The following is a 17195-nucleotide window of genomic DNA, read 5'->3' as shown; positions in this document are numbered from 1 at the left end:
AAAATACATCACTGATTCCTTCACATTCAGAAAGGTTAAAAACATTCATCATACGCTCAAAAACGTTCATCATAGTGTGGCACTGTATTATCTAATTCTCACTGCTTATAACTATACACCTCCCCGGTGGAGATGAGCTGGGAAACTGAAGACTGAAGGAACAGCTCCCTCTCTGATCCTGACTGTCTGACCTGTTCTGTCCAAATCCTCCGTTCTGAAGTGTTCACTGCAGAGCATGGATGACGGAGTAGCAGAAAACCCTTCCCGTCGCACAGCTGTCTCCCACTGCTTTTTCATGTCTTTATTTTTGGGAAACCTACATAGTATGTGAAAAGTTAGCTAAGCAACTAACAACAATCAGCGTAGTTACGAAGGAAATACTTTGTTGTTTGGAGACAGGTTTCACCGAGCGGCTATTATGCGCGAGACTTCATATTAGCCACAAAGTCGAAAAATCTGTTCGTAAAATTATGTTATAATGACCAAATACAATGAAAAGTATTTTTCCAGTCTCACCTGTGAAAGGTAATCCCATGTGATCTCGTTTGGACGGTAAACCTGTTGGTACAGTTAAACGCAGCACATGAATGAGGCATCTTTATTCTCGGCTACTGTCTGGACGCTATACCAGAAACGGTTGAAGAATCTCCACTTTGCCCCATCCAATATGGCGGCGAGGATCACGTATGATTCTACGCAGAAGGCGGCATATATGTTTATATGTCTATGCATACATCCACCTGCTGTTCGATGCCGCTCTCTAATCAGCCGATCCCTCGACACCAGCACAGTGCATCAAATCATGCAGATACAAATCAAGAGCTTCAGTTAATGTTCACAATGTTCAAACATCAAAATGGGAAAAATTGTGATCTCAAAGTGTGACTTTCTTTCACTGTGTGTTGGCATGGGTGTTGGTTTGTAGCCTGGCTAACGCGACTTCAAAGCTCTCCGAGCATTTGGTCTGGCCAAGCTATTAAGCCAAACCGTTTCCCAGAGCCCGTGGTTGACCCGCCTCCCTGAAATGCCTCAGTTTGCTACTGGTCGAAGCCAGAAAAGGCTGTGACGAAGCTTAAACCAATCACATCACTCTTTCCTCTGACGTATGTGACGCGACGGAAACTGCTTGAGTAACAGGAAGAAGATAAATACCTCCAGGGCTGCTCTTTGCTCCGTTTTCAATGAGAACTTCCCGTTGAATGCTTTCAATACAGCATCTACCGCTGTGTCAAAGGCTTGCCGCTGCTCCATGTTCGTGATGTGAATGAAGCGCTTCCGGCATAGATTCTGTAAGCAATCTATGGCTTCCGGTCGCAGTTCTACTACGTCACTGCCTTGAACACGCCTCTACCCAGGGCCGTTGGAGATGCTCAAAGTTGATTGGTTCCCGATTTTTCGGGAGCTTGGAAATGCTGTAGATAGCCTGCCTGGCCAGACTAAGCTCGGAACAGGCCCTCGTGTTGCGTCACGCTTAGGATGGGCGGGCCCAGGCTAGTTGGTTTGAGCCCGATGGACTGGTTTGAGTATTTCAGAAACTGCTGATCTCCTGGGGTTTTCACACACAACAGTCTCTCGAGTTTATACAGACAGAATGGTGTGAAAAACAAAAAACATCAATTGAGTGAGTGACAGTTCTGTGGGTGGAAACAAACGCCTTGTTGATTAGAGAGATCAGAGGAAAATGGCCAGATTGGTTTGAGCTTTTTTGCCAGGAAGGATATAGCGACTCATAGCAACTCTTTACAACCGTGGTGAGCAGAAAAGCATCTCAGCATGCAACAGCAAAACAAAACATTGGGTTCCAGTCCTGCCAATCAAGAACAAGTTCCTATTAAAGTGTACGTCAGTGGGTCATACCAAGACTTTTCCACAACTGTACAAATGTAACTATAAATGGATAAAAACTATGACTACAATGTCATTTTTAAGTACACTTCATCACAGTGATCAAGTGGTAAAGTATCTTCACTTCCTGTCAGGCTGCATCATACCTGAATCAGCCTAAACCAGGGCCGAAAAGATGCTTACTGCTGCATAGTATTCCCATTCGTGCTGGGATTGGCTCTGGACTTCACACATATAGCAAATCAAAATTTTGCCAACTTCAGCACATTTACAAAAATGGCATGACGGTCTCCTGGGACATCCAGAGAGAAGAACCATTATTAACTCCTGTTTGGTTGAGTACACTAATGTAATACACAGTACATGTGTGATTTTGTCAAGATGCACACATTTCCCATGGTTAATAAAGACAACCTCTCCAAATAGTCAGATCAGAATGCAGAGAATAGTATTTTTCACCCAGTACATGAAAAGAGGTGCCGGGAAAGAGGCAGGAAGTCTTGATTTGAGTTTGAATGCACGGCCAAGGTTGCGCAGCTTGCTTCGTTACCTTCGGCAGGTGTTGTTTTAGTCTTGCTCGCTCAATAATTTACAGTCATCACTTCTCTCAGCCCTTTGGGAAGCTTTCTCACTAGCATTGCTGTACTCTTCTGCTTGTGGAGGAAAATTCTGGATGCATTGCTTTTTGCTTTTCATTAGGCCGAATCTCATGGCCTCTGCGCCACAGGGTTATGAGTTATTCATCCTTGGCGTCTTCTGACTCCCTTAAAGAAAGTTTGAACAAATATCTATATTTTAACTCGTTCCAGATAATTATATTTCTCTAGTAGAGCTTATCAACTGCTCGCACTTTTTCCCTTTTTAAAAGAGTCTACAGCATTTGAATATGGCATCCAAATAAGAATGCCGGGCTGCGATATTGCACATGGCTAAATTATTTTTGAATGCAAATAGAACGGCTCTGCAAACATAATAGGGATTAATTGGATAACTGTACTTAACTCGGAAAGCAGGAAATTATTAGGCCTCCTATTTTTAGTCTCCACTGCAGACTAAGCTAACGGTTACACAATGTTATGTAATGATATATACAGCTGCACTGACCTCCTGAAAGCAGCAATGCACAATTAAGTCCTGAATTACTGCTCTAATTAATTTGACTTAAAAATGTGCACCATGTACCAAAAGGCCAATTTAACAACTAGGTTGGCTGGCGTAGTGATTAGCCAGCAGTTCCTCAAAGGGACAGTCCTTTTATTTTTTTATTTTATTTTTTTTTTGCACAAGAGACATTTAAATAGCCTACTTTTCCTTGAAGTGCTCGCTTAGACTTCTTTATTTTACATATTATACATGCTCCACATCAGCAGACATGTAGATTGCAGTGAGTTATTAATGGATGCCACTGAAGAAGACACTTTCTGGGAACACCAGGCCCATATTGAGCCAAATCTCATTAGGACATCCTGCCTAACAACTGAATTAATGCTGAGTAGAAAAATCCATCATTCATAAGAATTAGTGGCTTGAATACGACACATCCAAATAGAAAAGGAGGGAACATACACTCAGTGGACACTTTATTAAGAACACCGATGGACTGCTGGTTTGAGTCTTTCAGAAACTGCTGATCTCCTGGGGTTTTCACACACAACAGTCTCTAGAGTTTACATAAACAGCATGGTGCATAAAACAAAAAGCATCGATTGAGTGAGCGACAGTTCTGTGGGTGGAAACAAACGCCTCGTTGATAAGAGAGCTCAGAGGAAAATAGACAGATTCGTGGTTCGAGCTTTTTTGCCAGGAAGGATGTAGTAACTCATATAATCATTCTTGACAACCATAGTGAGCAGAAAAGCATCCCAGCATGCAACAGCAGAAGAACACATTGGGTTCCAGTCCTGCAGCCAAGAACAGGAATTTTATAATCAAGAAGAAGTTCCTATTAAAGTGGCCGGTGAGAGCGTATTATTTACATGGTGGATTATTCTCAACAATGCAGTAGACACTATCACGGTTGGACGGAAACAAACACCTTGTTGATAAGAGAGCTCAGAGGTTGGTTCAAGCTGCCAGGAAGGACATAGTAACTCATAGCAACTCTTTACAACCGTGGTGAACAGAAAAGCATCTCAGCATGCGACAGTAGAAGAACACATTGGGTTCCAGTCCTGCAGCCAAGAACAGGAATCTTAGAATCAAGAACAAGTTCCTATTAAAGTGGCCAGTGAGTGCACAAGACTGTTGATTTTTACAAGTTGAGCAGTAATTTTATAAAGTAGTTGACTAGATGTTTTTTCCATAGCTTTTCCAAAAAAAAAAAATCAGAAAGTCATTATTTTAGGCCAGGAAGCACAGTGGTGTAGCGCAGTGGTGTAGAAGGTTCTGGGTTCTAGCTCAGTAGCAGACGAGGGCCTTTCTGTGCGGAGTTTGCATGTTCTCCCCGTGTCCGTGTGGGTTTCCTCCGGGTGCTCCGGTTTCCCCCACAGTCCAAAGACATGCAGGTTAGGTTAACTGGTGACTCTAAATTGAGCGTAGGTGTGAATGTGAGTGTGAATGGTTGTCTGTGTCTATGTGTCAGCCCTGTGATGACCTGGCGACTTGTCCAGGGTGTACCCCGCCTTTCGCCCGTAGTCAGCTGGGATAGGCTCCAGCTTGCCTGCAACCCTGTAGAAGGATAAAGCGGCTAGAGATAATGAGATGAGATGAGTTGACTAGATGTTTTTTCCATAGCTTTTCCAAAAAAAAATCAGGAAGTCATTATTTTAGGCCAGGAAGCACAGTGGTGTAGAAGGTTCTGGGTTCAAGCTCAGTAGCAGACGAGGGCCTTTCTGTGCGGAGTTTGCATGTTCTCCCCGTGTCCGTGTGGGTTTCCTCCGGGTGCTCCGGTTTCCCCCACAGTCCAAAGACATGCAGGTTAGGTTAACTGGTGACTCTAAATTGAGCGTAGGTGTGAATGTGAGTGTGAATGGTTGTCTGTGTCTATGTGTCAGCCCTGTGATGACCTGGCGACTTGTCCAGGGTGTACCCCGCCTTTCGCCCGTAGTCAGCTGGGATAGGCTCCAGCTTGCCTGCGACCCTGTAGAAGGATAAAGCGGCTAGAGATAATGAGATGAGATGAGTTGACTAGATGTTTTTTCCATAGCTTTTCCAAAAAAAAATCAGGAAGTCATTATTTTAGGCCAGGAAGCACAGTGGTGTAGAAGGTTCTGGGTTCAAGCTCAGTAGCAGACGAGGGCCTTTCTGTGCGGAGTTTGCATGTTCTCCCCGTGTCCGCGTGGGTTTCCTCCGGGTGCTCCGGTTTCCCCCACAGTCCAAAGACATGCAGGTTAGGTTAACTGGTGACTCTAAATTGAGCGTAGGTGTGAATGTGAGTGTGAATGGTTGTCTGTGTCTATGTGTCAGCCCTGTGATGACCTGGCGACTTGTCCAGGGTGTACCCCGCCTTTCGCCTGTAGTCAGCTGGGATAGGCTCCAGCTTGCCTGCGACTCTGTCGAAAAGGATAAGCAGCTAGAGATAATGGATGGATGGATGGATGGATGGATGGATGAATGTGCAGATGTATATGTGTTCTTAATAAAGTGAACAGAGAGTGTAAATCCACTAATTAACATGTGAAATTTGTTATTTCGCTCAGACACTTTGAAGTGATTCAAATTTCCCCTGGGACAGTAATGAAAAATGAAAAGGTGGCTCTTCATGGTTTGATGAAAGTGTTAATCCAAATGCAGAGGCACTTGGCTTTTGTTACAAAGCATACAACTCCAAAAGTATAACAAGACAGGAAAAATAATGTCTCTTTTATCTCAATCAGTAGAAGAACAACAATAGGGAGCCAATTAAACATGCTGAGAGAAGACTTAACTATTAAATAATTCATTTGATATTCACAGTATAAAATGGAGACCTTGTACTTCATGATTATTTTCCTTGCTGGGGAAAAAAAATGTGATTAAATGAAAGGATTTACCATGAACACCTCCAGCAGTGTAGGCGACATGTGGATGAAAGACCTTGAGGTGTAGGTCTGAATCACACATTGTGGGTTGCAGTGGGCCCGTTCGCTTTGAAACTCTGTTTAATTCCAGTTTGTCCTGTAATCCATGTGTTAAATGTCATCAGTTACGACACTTTAGTGCTGTGAAGGCTGTTTAAACAAGGGCTAATAGGATGAGTTGTGAAAAGAGACAGCAGATGGTCACCTCGTTTGCAACGCTTAAAGAGCAAATGATATCCTCCTCCTTTTCAAACCTAAAGAGTTTGACTTGATGTCCCTTAGATTTGCTGAGAATTAGTCTGCTGAGGCTGAGGCTCCATCACACACACCCTCCCTTCAGGACACGTGCACGAGCACATGACGCCCATACACACTGTTTGCAAGACAGCATCTGCTGCCATGGAGAAACCTGGAGGTAGAGACACAATGTCCTTCTTTCCAGATTATTAAACAGAGGGTGCCCGTGTCCTCCCCAGGGTCTATTCAAATCCCAACCTAATAGTCCCCAACCCCCAACCTCCAAACCAACTGCATCACATTAATGATCACTGGACAGCTAGATATTCTTATGTAAACATCCAGCAAACACCAGAGCCTCTAAAACCTCCTCAGTATGCCATATTAACCTTCACACAAACTCCTACACAGAAATCAAATGGCATTAACTCCTAAAAACCTGTAACTTCTTTTTCCAGAATGGGGTGATGGGTGGACTCCCATTGAGATGAAGCTACAGACATCCATCCCCACCCACAAAGAACACAGAAGCTGAGAGCAAATGGCAACACAAAGACAGGCAGTTTTATGGGGACTGACGTATGCCTTGTATTGTCTTCGAGGGTTCGGGAGAGCACTTTGATCACAAAAGAGCGCCTGTCTCCTGTATGACAAGATGGAATCGTGGCTAACGCTAATTAACATTTTAATCAGCAGGAGGGATTCACATAGTAATGTTCAACCTAGATCTCAATGCAGTACATGAATATAAACCACTTTCTGTCATCCAGGATACTTAAAGGAGATACGCAGAGCCATGGCCTCATTTTTTGTTTATAAATGCCTTGAAACCTCAAGAATGGCACAGGAATCATTTTAAGCATTAACAATAAATCTAATATAGTGATTTTTATGATTAAAGTGATTTATATAGGTAGCGGTCTGAGTGAATGACCTTGACATCTCTGACGTCACAGCAGGAAGTCTATCGGTCTCATGGCCATTTCCGCTACACTAAAACACAGAGCTGACTGCAACTCTGATCCTCCATTTTGAGCTAATTTATCGCCATGCCACGGAGATGTGTTGCTGGCAGTGCAGCAACACGACAGAAGGTGGATTTACGTTGCATTCATGGCCCAAGAATGTTCAAACTGCAAAGATTTGGACGCGTTTTGCGAGAAGTTCACGGGCACATTGGGCGCCTACGAAGTGGTCTCTCCTCTGCTCAGTACATTTTACTGAAGACTCGTACGAGACCTCTGATCTGTTGAGGAGCGTTGGCTATAAGCCTGTATTGAAAGAAGGTGCAGTACCAGTAATTAAAGAAAAAGAAAACTACAAGCAAAGGAAAGTAAGTTCAGTTACACTAGTTCTCCCAGAGTGTGAGACGAGGGTTGTTGCTAAAACCTGGGACAGGATGGGATGGGACATATATTATCGTTCGGGCAGTGACCTCCCCACGGTTGTTGCTAAAACCGGTGACGTCCCGTTCCGTCCCGGGTTTTAGTAATTGCCTGAGCCAAGCAGTAATGGCGGAGTACTCAGTATGGAGAAAATGGAGAATGAGTGAACCAGCCATCTGATTTCTCCGCTGGATATGCTCGCCTCAGCAGCAATATCTCGCCCTTACATGGAAGAAGCGAATGAACGAAGAACTGAACGAACAACTGAAAGTCAGATTGTTTCAAAGCAATCGACCACAAGAAGCGAGAACACAGATGGGTAAGATGCAACTTTCATTTGGATACAAAACAACAAAAACAACACGTTGTTTACCTGCATTTAGATTAATACATGTAACTTGTATTGTGTGTTTAAGTTAGCGGTATAAGATTATTTAATTTGATTCAGAATGTGATTGTCTCAGTTCATCTGATTATTTAATGAGCCTTTTACGTTTTATCAGTGAAAATGCATGCATGTACATGTATGCTGCATAAGTTATAACACCCATCCTGTTTTAATGAGAGTCAACCCACAATCAATGAAGTCAAATCAGTCTTAGCTGAGCAAGTCGGTAACGATATTTCTTACTTTCACCATAAATGTTTATTTATATGACTTTGGTCTATAGCTGTAAAAGGCCTCAGCCTTAAAACCGGTTACCGCTGTGACGTCACGCACTCAGGGCTGGCTGGCTCAGCGGGGCAGCTCCAATGACAACTTTGCGGTCGATTTTAACTCTCAAAAATATCTATTTTTTAAATTCCCATTTATGCAGCATACAAGAGTCAAGGATGGAGATACTATCCACTCAGAAATCTATTTAAAAATAAAGGTTCTGCGTATCTGCTTTAAGACTAAACCGAATATCCACGTTCTGAAGTATTCTTCCTGTAATTTTTAGGACTCTCTTGAATAGTGTTATTAAAATGATTGGCAGAAATGAAATGTAAATAATTTTCTCCAAATGAAGATCAGCTAAGACTGGTTGTGTCAACTTTTTTTTTTTTTTAATTCCAAGGATCTCCTGAGTACAGATTTACTTTTATCAACATCAGCCAACTATTAAGCTCCATTATTTGAATGTGTACAATATTATATTATAACGAAGCTATTTATTGGTGCTATTTTATTACCATTTTATTCCCTAATTTTCCTTTCAGAGTACACATTAGCATTGAGGGTTAAGGGCCTTGCTCAAGCGCCTAACAGTGGCAGCTTGGCAGTGCAGGTATTTGAACTCATGACCTGCCAATCAGTAGTCCAATGCCTTAAACACTGTCTGTGTGTACATAATGCATGGGGAAAAAATGATGCCGAGAACCCTGAAGTGCTCTTCAGTACAACAGATTTCCTCTCCTTCAAATATGGTTCCAAATAGGAACCCTTTTGGAAGATATATAAAATATGTTATTTACCAGCTTAAGGTCGGTCCGTATTGTGAAATACCGTGACCGAGGTCTTGAAAGTACTGAGCGAGGCCCTCTGGGCCGAGGTCAGTATTCAAGGCCGAGGTCACGGTATTTCACAATACGGACCGACCTTAAGCTGGTAAATAATATATTTATTTTTTTCTTTACCAAATTCTAACAGAAAACGAGAGCACCCGAAAGGGAAAACCAAGGCAAGCCGGCATTTTGAATCCTCATTCACGGCTGTAATGCAAATGGCTTCCTCCTCGGTATACAAGTGCACTTCCATGGCAGGAAAAAAAACTCCATTTTGCCGTCTATGTAGTGCCCTATTTATACAAAATTGAGTCATTCAGGATTCAGCCATGTTTTTGCTCGGCGTTAGCAACAGTTAGAGGTTTTCGGCTTTCTCCTGAAATGTTTTCTTTTATTTCTTCTTCCTCAAGGTAGTAAAACTCACTTTCGCTGTGAACACTGTCGTTATCGCTATCCACGCTGTAAAATTAATGCTATTCTCCTGAGAAATGCTGGCAAAAATGTATAAGATTTTTGATAATCTTATAAATAAATCTTATAAAAAAAAAGATAAATGTTGACGAAAAATGCTACTATGTTGTTGTTGTGAACGAGCGAGTCGCCAGAGGTCCGTAACCGGGGTCCGTACCATAGGATACGGACCCACTCGCCAGCCAATCAGAATGCAGGATTTGATGAAAACCACACCGCGAAAAAAATAAATAGAGGATATTACACAGTTACGCAAAGATATGAAGTTTTCTTTGAGTGGTGAATATATTTTCAACATGAGAAGATAAACTTCATATCTTCGCACCATGGTGTAATGTCCTTTATATTATATGGGCACATATACAAAAAATACACAAATTAATCAAAAGAATTTAAATTTTGAACCGGTTTGCCATTTTGAAAACGCGCGTCTAGTCAGTGGGGAAACAGTGGGAGTGACATCATCAGAGTGAAATATCAGGAATTATTATACATACAGGACACTTTTCAATGGAATAAAAACATGTGTTCTCTTCCGTTCGAGCAGGTTTCATTCATTTGGTTTGATAGCATGCAATATCATTAGCATGTCACTTATTCTACATGTATTATGTCACTCTACCCAGTGGAGAATGAGCATTAAATACGGTGTACGATATTGCATGGTTGTCAAGACATGACATCATACTGTATGTTGGAGATGTTAAACTTCTGAGCTAGTGAGCGAGTGTGACAATTTGTAAACAAGCATGGCTGCCAGGTTTGCTTTGTTAAATGCGGAAGATTTTGAGAAAATTTTGAAAGAAGAAAAACGCATTGAACACCTGAAAGGAATGGGTATGAATAATAATAATATAATAATAATAATGGCTTTTTTCATGGTATATCAGATATATTCCATTCAGCTAGCATGATATTGAATGAGTCTATGCTAGTCAGTGAAACTCCACCTGACATGCTAGCAAACTCTTTTCAAACTCAAAATCATATTGGGTAGCTAACGCTACTAGAAAAGAAAGATTTCTACATTCTGTTTATTTGGCAAGATTATGCTAAAACATATTTCTGAAAGGACTTCAGATAAGTTAACGTTATTCATGTTAGCGTAACTCTGTTTTTACATGCTAACTAACAGTGTCCAAGTTAACTAGCTATGTGTTAACGTTAGCCGTGGACAAGGCGATGGCAACTTGGCGGGAAAATCCATAGAAAGTCATTTGACGAACCAGACTGCATAGCGATTGCAGCGTTATCGCTAGCTCTAAAAGCACAGACAACTTCGTTGCAAGCTTTCTCTTGGAATAAAACGTTTATATAGATCAATATGCTTCCACAGGTTGGAGGGCGAGTTTTTGTAGGTCATGATGTGATTCGTTTTAGGCAAACAAAACAAACATTTAAAACGAAACTAATCTTTATTCCTTTCAGAAAACTGAAACATGGGTTCTAGGTATGGCCATGAGTGCGTGTGTTCGCCAGAAGAACCGCCTCCTTCCATTCTGCCATCAACTGATCGTGTTAAATAACACTGCTGAGAAATAATTGATCTTGATTTTATCCAGTCTATGGACGTGACGTGACCCTAGTGATTACTGACCGGCCGTCTCAGTGTCACCTGCGAAAAAACCATCACGTTTTAGAAAAGAAAAGAAAAAACATCTGCTTTCAAAGCTGCTGAGTAACGAGGACCTTGATAGAAATGTAGTGGAGTGAAAAGTACGATATTTGTCTTTCAAATGTAGTGAAGTTAAAGTCATAAGTTTCCAAAAAAAAAAAAATACTCAAGTAAAGTACAGATACTCAAAAAGTGTACTTAAGTACAGGACTCAAGTAAACGTACTTCGTTACTGTCCACCTCTGTTATCAAGTAAGCTGTGACAGAAATCTAAAAATTACTGAGGTTTCAAGGAAATGCTAATTATTTAATAATATTAAGAATATAAAATTAGATTTTGTAATAACAGTGAATAAAAAAAAAACCTAGCATGCCGACAAGCTGTGGTTAGCGTTAGCTTGTTTACCCTGCCGGAGGTAGATTTTTTTTGGTTACCTGCAACATTTCACTGCAGTCTAAGTGCAATATTTTTTCCATAAGTATCCTGATTTTCATTTAATATGAGTTTATTTTGAGTAATTTATACAGTATGACATTTTAAACCGAGTGCAAGGTGATAGCATGAATGTGAGGTAAAATGAACAAAATTTGAGTAACAGGATTTGCTGCAATGTTGTGAAATGAAATGCACTAGAGGTTAAAAAAATCTTATATTTTTTCTTACAAACCAAAGTGGACATTATGTGCGTTCATCTTTTATTTATCTTTTGCATTTGTTTGCTTCACGGTGCTCACATTTCCTTGAAAAAAAAAAAAGAAGAAGAATGTGCGGTTCTTTGCGATGTCTTTTTTTTTTTTTAACGAGGAAAAGATGGAGAAAGCAAGTCACCCATCTCCATGGAAACCAGCAATATCCCCAGCATCATTCTCTGTGAGTGTTACACGTTCCGCCTCCATATACACTCTCACTGCTGTCCCATCACACACAATTCTGTCACCAGTTAATGCAGGATCAGGGACCCACTGAGAGTTTTGAGTCATCCACGACATCACTATAGTGTTTTTCATAATGGACTCTGACTCATACAGGCCTTTTATTGTGTCATACAAGGTGTGTTCACAGTGTTAGATTGAAAACTTCTGTGCCTGTTACATTAACATCGACTTCATGCACTTTTCACCTTTGGATGCAGAAATACAAAAAAAAAAATCATGCAGGCTTGAGTTAGCGGTCCCTCGAATGATGTCTGTGTGTGCATAATGAATATACATCTCTCTCTCTCGCCTCCCCCTCGGCACAAGCCTTTGTCCGCCGCGGGAGAAGGAGGAGGTGTGGAGGTGTCTCTGTAGCCCCAGAAGGCCAAAGGGTTTTGCTTTCCTGTGACCTTCCCAGAGAACATGATTGTTTCCTGAATCAGAGAGATCCTTACATTTACATAGAAACTGCAAAATTACGAATAAATGCCTCATTAAAACACACTTCTGTATTGTGTATCCACGGTGACTCAAGAGTCCCTTCCCTTAGCATTTCAAGGCTTGGACATTGATAAAATACACTCACTGGCCACTTTTATTAGGAACACCCATCCATCCATCCATCCATCCATCCATCCATCCGCTGTTTGATGCGGTTCTCTAATCAGCCGATCCCTGGACACCAGCACAATGCATCAAATCATACAGATACAAATCAAGGGCTTCGGTTAACGTTCACAATGTTCAAACATCAGAACGGGAAAAACTGTGATCTCAAAGTGTGACCTTTCTTTCACTGCGTGTTGGTTTGAGCCAGATGGACTGCTGGCTTGAGTATTTCTGAAGCTGCTGATCTCCTGGGGTTTTCACACACAACAGTCTCTAGAGTTTACGCAGACAGAATGGTGCGAAAAACAAAAAACATCGAGTGAGCGAGCGAGCGACAGTCCTGTGGGTGGAAACAAATGCCTTGTTGATAAGAGAGCTCCGAGGAAAATGGCTCGAGCTGCCAGGAACGATATAGCAACTTGTACAATCACTCTTTACAACCGTGGTGAGCAGAAAAGCATCTCAGCATGCAGCAGTAGAAGAACACATTGGGTTCCAGTCCTGCAGCCAAGAACAAGAGTCTTAGAATCAAGAACAAGTTCCTATTAAAGGGGCCGGTGAGTGTAAATGCTAGCATTATAATGCAGTTCATATATGCATGAGTTCATTCATATGAGCTCATCTCATCTCTCATCTCATTATCTCTAGCCGCTTTATCCTTCTACAGGGTCGCAGGCAAGCTGGAGCCTATCCCAGCTGACTACGGGCGAAAGGCGGGGTACACCCTGGACAAGTCGCCAGGTCATCACAGGGCTGACACATAGACACAGACAACCATTCACACTCACATTCACACCTACGGTCAATTAATCCAAAAGAATGTGAACACTAAGCAGAAGAACCTGCTGGTTCACTACCAGAATTCAATACATCGTTCAGAAAACTCCCACCAGCACAAAAACCTGATGATTGAATCACAAATCCTCTTCCTCTTTTCATATCACACAATACATAATACATTATATTCATGTTGGAAATTATATAATAACCTATATTCTGTGACAAAGGCAGAAAACCCGTTAAATATTACCTGGAGTATTCCTAAGTATATACTGTACGCGCACTCACTTCCTGTTTTATCCTGTGAACTAAGTAGAAACCAGAGAGGAAACATAATAGGGTTCCAATGTTTTGTTTTGGGGGTGGCACGGTGGTGTAGTGGTTAGCGCTGTCGCCTCACAGCAAGAAGGTCCGGGTTCGAGCCCCGTGGCCGGCGAGGGCCTTTCTGTGTGGAGTTTGCATGTTCTCCCCGTGTCCGCGTGGGTTTCCTCCGGGTGCTCCGGTTTCCCCCACAGTCCAAAGACATGCAGGTTAGGTTAACTGGTGACTCTAAATTGACCGTAGGTGTGAATGTGAGTGTGAATGGTTGTCTGTGTCTATGTGTCAGCCCTGTGATGACCTGGCGACTTGTCCAGGGTGTACCCCGCCTTTCGCCCGTAGTCAGCTGGGATAGGCTCCAGCTTGCCTGCGACCCTGTAGAACAGGATAAAGCGGCTACAGATAATGAGATGAGATGAGACATGGTAGGAAAGCTAATCCTAATCTTCAGGCATCACACACACAAAGATTTTCCGACTCCATCTCTTTGCATGTTTTTGTGAGGTGTGAGGAAACCAGACAGGCCACACAGACAGTAACCCGAGCTCAAGATTGAACCTTGGACCCTGGATCTGTGAGGCAGTAACACAACCCTCTGCACCTAAATACTGGATGCTAGAACTGTCTATTTTTCCTCTACAGAAAGATCCAACAGAGCGCAATGTTATATAACATTTATGCATATTAATCTTTTTTTTTCTGAACAGCCTTTGAATACATCTCATCTTTCAGTCTCTTTATATTTTGATTTTTGTATTTATACCACATGTAGAGCTGCTGAATTCTCAGATCTGATTCATCACAAGTTGTTGATTAATTTTCTGTAACAGCACAGTCACAAGACAAATCACAGGTTTATATTAATGCACTTCTCCTGGTTCTGTAGTAACAGGAAATTCACAAGCACTTGCACGGTAGATGTTCAATAAGAATCTCATCCGTCCACAAAACATTTTTCCAATAGCCTTCTGGCTTGTCCACGTGATCTTTAGCAAACTGCAGACGAGCATCAATTTTCTTTTTGGAGAGCAGTGACTTTCTCCTTGCAACCCTGCCATGCACACCATTTGTTGTTTAGTGTTTTCCTGATGGTGGACTCATGAACATTAACATTAGCCAATGTGAGAGAGGCCTTCAGTTGCTTAGAAGTTACCCTGGGGTCCTTTGTGACCTCGCTGACTATTACACACCTTGCTCTTGGAGTGACCTTTGTTGGTCGACCACTCCTCAGGAGGGTAACAATGGTCTTAAATTTCCTCCATTTGTACACAATCTGTCTGACTGTGGATTGGTGGAGTCCAAACTCTTTAGAGATGGTTTTGTAACCTTTTCCAGCCTGATGAGCATCAACAACACTTTTTCTGAGGGCCTTTGTTCGTGCCATGATACACTTCCACAAACACATGCTGTGAAGATCAGACTTTGACAGATCCCTGTTCTTTAAATAAAACAGGGTGCCCACTCACACCTGATTGTCATCCCATTGATTGAAAACACCTGACTCTTCAAATTAACTGCTAATCCTAGAGGTTCACATACTTTTGCCACTCACAGATATGTAATATTGGATCATTTTCCTCAATAAATAAATGACCAAGTATAATATTTTTGTCTCATTTGTTTAACTGGGTTCTCTTTATCTACTTTTAGGACTTGTGTGAAAATCTGATGATGTTTTCGGTCATATATATGCAGAAATATAGAAAATTCTAAAGGGTTCACAAACTTTCAAGCACCACTGTACTTCTGCGCATGCGCAACAGAAAACTCTCATATTGGATATTCACATCAGCTCCAACTTGTGACGTCATGTTGTCTTGACAACTATGCAATATCGTAAACCATATTCAACGCTCATTCTCCAATGGGTAGAGTGACGTAATACACGTAGGATAAGCGATATGCTAACAATATTGCATGCTATCAAACCAAATGAATGAAACCCGCTAGAACGGAATAGAACATGTTTTTATTCCATCGAAAAAGTGTCCTGTATGTATAATAATTATAGCTATGGAGTTTATACATTAAAAAAAAAATCCTTCCTGAGACTGAAAACATAACAGCTTTACTTCTGAATGCTCCAAAGTGCTGACACTGGAGACTCCTTCCAAAAATCCTTGCAGAAAACATCACCGTATCTACTCCTGTATTCTTCTTCTTCGATCATGTGTCGCCATTGGAGAAAAGGGCCATTAGTCTTTTGATGTTCTCCATCCACCCATCCCTGTTGTGTGCTTGTCTGGCTACTTAATTCCATGAATTCCAACCAAAATGTTTTCTTTCCTTCTCAATGGTACGTCTCCATGTCTCTCCTCGTTTACGTTTACCATCTGGTGTCCTTCGAAGAGCAACTGAAACATTCTTGTTGTTTCTTTTAATAAATGTATCTCTTATTATTCTATCCATATTCACTGGATATGAGCAATCATGGGCTCTGATTGGCCACTTTACTACTAGGATATCAGCTCATATACCGTGAGTAGAGAAAAACAAAATGGCGGATTGTTTTGCTGAACTAACCGAGGACGGAATAAGAACTTTACTCGAAAACAAAACCCCAAAAAATTTTTTAAAAAAAGCAACAAAATATGGAATAAAAGTATGATGGTAAGAACATATCTTTTTTTTATTTTTCAGGAAATTATTATAGCAGCATTTTTCACAATTTGCTACTGTCATTTCGCCGGTTTGTTTAGATTCTAAGCGGAAATGATTTTGTCGGACGTTTTGTGTAAAGTTTTTATTTATCGAATTTGCAAAAAATAAACATTTTCTTAAAATCCAGTGAATGTGGATAGAATAAGTGTTATTCCACTCAATCTCGTCATACATCGTTTAGAGCCAACTCGGTGCTACGTGCCTCGTCGGCTATCAGCTCATATACGACCCGATTTCATGGAATAACTTAAATACGTGACCGATCCATTTCCACCTTTGTCTTATGATCTAGCTTATGTCTGGTGTGTTAGTTCTTTCTCTAAGCTCGTTGTTGTCCGGAACATCTTGAAAAAACATCCTGAAACATTTATTTTGGAAGCTATCGAATACGTTCTCGTCTCTTTTCAAGCCATAACATAAAACTGATATTACACATTCTGAGATTTGTTTTTTGATTACATGCTGAGCTGCTCCAAACCTTTATACTACTAGTGCATCTCAGAAAATTAGAATATTGTGAAAAAGTTCAATATTTTCCATCAGTTATTTAAGAAAGTGAAAATGTTATATACAACCCCGATTCCAAAAAAGTTGGGACAAAGTACAAATTGTAAATAAAAACGGAATGCAATAATTTACAAATCTCAAAAACTGATATTGTATTCACAATAGAACATAGACAACATATCAAATGTCGAAAGTGAGACATTTTGAAATTTCATGCCAAATATTGGCTCATTTGAAATTTCATGACAGCAACACATCTCAAAAAAGTTGGGACAGGGGCAATAAGAGGCTGGAAAAGTTAAAGGTACAAAAAAGGAACAGCTGGAGGACCAAATTGCAACTCATTAGGTCAATTGGCAATAGGTC

Source organism: Neoarius graeffei, chromosome 22, assembly GCF_027579695.1.
Source record: "Neoarius graeffei isolate fNeoGra1 chromosome 22, fNeoGra1.pri, whole genome shotgun sequence".
NCBI classification, from domain to species: Eukaryota; Metazoa; Chordata; class Actinopteri; order Siluriformes; family Ariidae; genus Neoarius; species Neoarius graeffei.
The sequence above is the reverse complement of the archived record's forward strand: the minus strand, read 5'-3'. Positions refer to the sequence as shown.